Genomic DNA, 5,409 nt, shown 5'->3' on the forward strand with positions numbered 1-5,409 from the left:
ACTTTGGTTTGCTTGTCTCTCTTCACAGTAAACCAAAGTGGAACTGAGGCAACAAGTTGTTGCCTCAGTTGCAGCACACCTTGGTGTTCACATACAGTAAAACATCACAAATTACAGTCCAGACTTTGAAGGCCTCCAAATCCAACTTCTGCAACTTCAATCAGCACTACCAAGGTGTGCTTCAACTGTGAGTTTTCCAGTTCAGGTCAAACAGAGTTTAACTTCCACATGAACTCAGTTTGACCTGATCTCAGTTTTGTCAGAATACTGCTTCAACTTCCACATGAACTCAATTTGACCTGAAAACACATTCGGAGAGAAAACATACTGCTTCCATCATTTGAAGCACACTTTGGTTTACCTTGTCTCTCTTCACAGTAAACCAAAGTGTGCTTCAACTGGCAGCACACATCTGAGTTGCAGAGTTGCAGCAAACCAACTGAGTTGCAGCACACCTTGGTGTTCAATACAGCAAAACATCACAAATTACAGTCCAGACTTTGAAGGCCTCATGGATGTATGTGATAAAATTTGCAAAGCCTGTGACAGTTACGGTGATAGGTTGAAACCAACAAGTTGTTGTTGAACACAACACACAACGCTGTCTCTCTTCAGAGTAAACCAAAGTGTTGTGAAAGTGTTGTGTGTTTTTTCTCTGTAGAGCTTCAGAGTAAACCAAAGTGTTGTGTAGAGTAAACTAAAGTTTAGTGCTCTTCACAACACTTTGGTTTACCTTGTCTCTCTTCACAGTAAACCAAAGTGTGCTTCAACTGGCAGCACACATCTGAGTTGCAGAGTTGCAGCAAACCAACTGAGTTGCAGCACACCTTGGTGTTCAATACAGCAAAACATCACTAAACTAAAGTTTAGTGCTCTTCACAACACTTTGGTTTGCTTGTCTCTCTTCACAGTAAACCAAAGTGGAACTGAGGCAACAAGTTGTTGCCTCAGTTGCAGCACACCTTGGTGTTCACATACAGTAAAACATCACAAATTACAGTCCAGACTTTGAAGGCCTCATGGATGTATGTGATAAAATTTGCAAAGCCTGTGACAGTTACGGTGATAGGTTGAAACCAACAAGTTGTTGTTGAACACAACACACAACGCTGTCTCTCTTCAGAGTAAACCAAAGTGTTGTGAAAGTGTTGTGTGTTTTTTCTCTGTCTCTCTTCAGAGTAAACCAAAGTGTTGTGCAGAGTAAACTAAAGTTTAGTGCTCTTCCCAACACTTTGGTTTGCTTGTCTCTCTTCACAGTAAACCAAAGTGGAACTGAGGCAACAAGTTGTTGCCTCAGTTGCAGCACACCTTGGTGTTCACATACAGTAAAACATCACAAATTACAGTCCAGACTTTGAAGGCCTCCAAATCCAACTTCTGCAACTTCAATCAGCACTACCAAGGTGTGCTTCAACTGTGAGTTTTCCAGTTCAGGTCAAACAGAGTTTAACTTCCACATGAACTCAGTTTGACCTGATCTCAGTTTTGTCAGAATACTGCTTCAACTTCCACATGAACTCAATTTGACCTGAAAACACATTCGGAGAGAAAACATACTGCTTCCATCATTTGAAGCACACTTTGGTTTACCTTGTCTCTCTTCACAGTAAACCAAAGTGTGCTTCAACTGGCAGCACACATCTGAGTTGCAGAGTTGCAGCAAACCAACTGAGTTGCAGCACACCTTGGTGTTCAATACAGCAAAACATCACAAATTACAGTCCAGACTTTGAAGGCCTCATGGATGTATGTGATAAAATTTGCAAAGCCTGTGACAGTTACGGTGATAGGTTGAAACCAACAAGTTGTTGTTGAACACAACACACAACGCTGTCTCTCTTCAGAGTAAACCAAAGTGTTGTGAAAGTGTTGTGTGTTTTTTCTCTGTAGAGCTTCAGAGTAAACCAAAGTGTTGTGTAGAGTAAACTAAAGTTTAGTGCTCTTCACAACACTTTGGTTTACCTTGTCTCTCTTCACAGTAAACCAAAGTGTGCTTCAACTGGCAGCACACATCTGAGTTGCAGAGTTGCAGCAAACCAACTGAGTTGCAGCACACCTTGGTGTTCAATACAGCAAAACATCACTAAACTAAAGTTTAGTGCTCTTCACAACACTTTGGTTTGCTTGTCTCTCTTCACAGTAAACCAAAGTGGAACTGAGGCAACAAGTTGTTGCCTCAGTTGCAGCACACCTTGGTGTTCACATACAGCAAAACATCACAAATTACAGTCCAGACTTTGAAGGCCTCATGGATGTATGTGATAAAATTTGCAAAGCCTGTGACAGTTACGGTGATAGGTTGAAACCAACAAGTTGTTGTTGAACACAACACACAACTCTGTCTCTCTTCAGAGTAAACCAAAGTGTTGTGAAAGTGTTGTGTGTTTTTTCTCTGTCTCTCTTCAGAGTAAACCAAAGTGTTGTGCAGAGTAAACTAAAGTTTAGTGCTCTTCACAACACTTTGGTTTGCTTGTCTCTCTTCACAGTAAACCAAAGTGGAACTGAGGCAACAAGTTGTTGCCTCAGTTGCAGCACACCTTGGTGTTCACATACAGTAAAACATCACAAATTACAGTCCAGACTTTGAAGGCCTCATGGATGTATGTGATAAAATTTGCAAAGCCTGTGACAGTTACGGTGATAGGTTGAAACCAACAAGTTGTTGTTGAACACAACACACAACTCTGTCTCTCTTCAGAGTAAACCAAAGTGTTGTGAAAGTGTTGTGTGTTTTTTCTCTGTCTCTCTTCAGAGTAAACCAAAGTGTTGTGCAGAGTAAACTAAAGTTTAGTGCTCTTCACAACACTTTGGTTTGCTTGTCTCTCTTCACAGTAAACCAAAGTGGAACTGAGGCAACAAGTTGTTGCCTCAGTTGCAGCACACCTTGGTGTTCACATACAGTAAAACATCACAAATTACAGTCCAGACTTTGAAGGCCTCCAAATCCAACTTCTGCAACTTCAATCAGCACTACCAAGGTGTGCTTCAACTGTGAGTTTTCCAGTTCAGGTCAAACAGAGTTTAACTTCCACATGAACTCAGTTTGACCTGATCTCAGTTTTGTCAGAATACTGCTTCAACTTCCACATGAACTCAATTTGACCTGAAAACACATTCAGAGAGAAAACATACTGCTTCCATCATTTGAAGCACACTTTGGTTTACCTTGTCTCTCTTCACAGTAAACCAAAGTGTGCTTCAACTGGCAGCACACATCTGAGTTGCAGAGTTGCAGCAAACCAACTGAGTTGCAGCACACCTTGGTGTTCACATACAGTAAAACATCACAAATTACAGTCCAGACTTTGAAGGCCTCATGGATGTATGTGATAAAATTTGCAAAGCCTGTGACAGTTACGGTGATAGGTTGAAACCAACAAGTTGTTGTTGAACACAACACACAACTCTGTCTCTCTTCAGAGTAAACCAAAGTGTTGTGAAAGTGTTGTGTGTTTTTTCTCTGTCTCTCTTCAGAGTAAACCAAAGTGTCGTGCAGAGTAAACTAAAGTTTAGTGCTCTTCACAACACTTTGGTTTGCTTGTCTCTCTTCACAGTAAACCAAAGTGGAACTGAGGCAACAAGTTGTTGCCTCAGTTGCAGCACACCTTGGTGTTCACATACAGTAAAACATCACAAATTACAGTCCAGACTTTGAAGGCCTCATGGATGTATGTGATAAAATTTGCAAAGCCTGTGACAGTTACGGTGATAGGTTGAAACCAACAAGTTGTTGTTGAACACAACACACAACTCTGTCTCTCTTCAGAGTAAACCAAAGTGTTGTGAAAGTGTTGTGTGTTTTTTCTCTGTCTCTCTTCAGAGTAAACCAAAGTGTTGTGCAGAGTAATCTAAAGTTTAGTGCTCTTCACAACACTTTGGTTTGCTTGTCTCTCTTCACAGTAAACCAAAGTGGAACTGAGGCAACAAGTTGTTGCCTCAGTTGCAGCACACCTTGGTGTTCACATACAGTAAAACATCACAAATTACAGTCCAGACTTTGAAGGCCTCCAAATCCAACTTCTGCAACTTCAATCAGCACTACCAAGGTGTGCTTCAACTGTGAGTTTTCCAGTTCAGGTCAAACAGAGTTTAACTTCCACATGAACTCAGTTTGACCTGATCTCAGTTTTGTCAGAATACTGCTTCAACTTCCACATGAACTCAATTTGACCTGAAAACACATTCAGAGAGAAAACATACTGCTTCCATCATTTGAAGCACACTTTGGTTTACCTTGTCTCTCTTCACAGTAAACCAAAGTGTGCTTCAACTGGCAGCACACATCTGAGTTGCAGAGTTGCAGCAAACCAACTGAGTTGCAGCACACCTTGGTGTTCACATACAGTAAAACATCACAACTTACAGTCCAGACTTTGAAGGCCTCATGGATGTATGTGATAAAATTTGCAAAGCCTGTGACAGTTACGGTGATAGGTTGAAACCAACAAGTTGTTGTTGAACACAACACACAACTCTGTCTCTCTTCAGAGTAAACCAAAGTGTTGTGAAAGTGTTGTGTGTTTTTTCTCTGTCTCTCTTCAGAGTAAACCAAAGTGTTGTGCAGAGTAAACTAAAGTTTAGTGCTCTTCACAACACTTTGGTTTACTCTGAAGAGAGACAGAGAGAAAACACACAACACTTTCACAACACTTTGGTTTGACAGGTGACAGTCAAAGTGCCCTGTGATGTCATGCTAACACTATTAGCATATTAGCATATTAGCTTAGCAAGTTAGCATTAATTAGCATAATGTTATTATTTCCCCTAGTGATAGATTTAGGTACTGGAAAGTGCCCTGTGAAGCCAGAAAACAAAATGGTGGATGCTAACACAGTTAGCATCTTAGCTTAGCATGTTAGCATGAATTAGCATAATGGTAAAATTTCCCCAAGTGGTAGGTTTTGGTGCCCTGTGACGTCGGATAACAAAATGGCGGATGATAACGCTATTAGCATATTAGCTTAGCATGCTAATAAAGTTAGCATCCGCCATTTTGTTTTCTGACTTCACAGGGCACTTTCCAGTACCAAAACCTACCACTAGGGGTAATTACAACATTATGCTAATTTATGCTAACATGCTAAGCTAACATGCTAATAAAGTTAGCATCCGCCATTTTGTTCTCTGACGTCACAGGGCACTTTCCAGTACCAAAACATACCACTAGGGGTAATTACAACATTATGCTAATTAATGCTAACATGCTAAGCTAAGATGCTAATAAAGTTAGCATCCGCCATTTTGTTCTCTGACGTCACAGGGCACTTTCCAGTACCAAAACCTACCACTAGGGGTAATTACAACATTATGCTAATTTATGCTAACATGCTAATAAAGTTAGCATCCGCCATTTTATTCTCTGACGTCACAGGGCACTTTCCAGTACCAAAACCTACCACTAGGGGTAAT

The sequence above is a fragment of the Gymnoscopelus braueri genome, assembly GCF_963280865.1.
Source record: "Gymnoscopelus braueri genome assembly, contig: SCAFFOLD_71, whole genome shotgun sequence".
NCBI lineage: Eukaryota > Metazoa > Chordata > Actinopteri > Myctophiformes > Myctophidae > Gymnoscopelus > Gymnoscopelus braueri.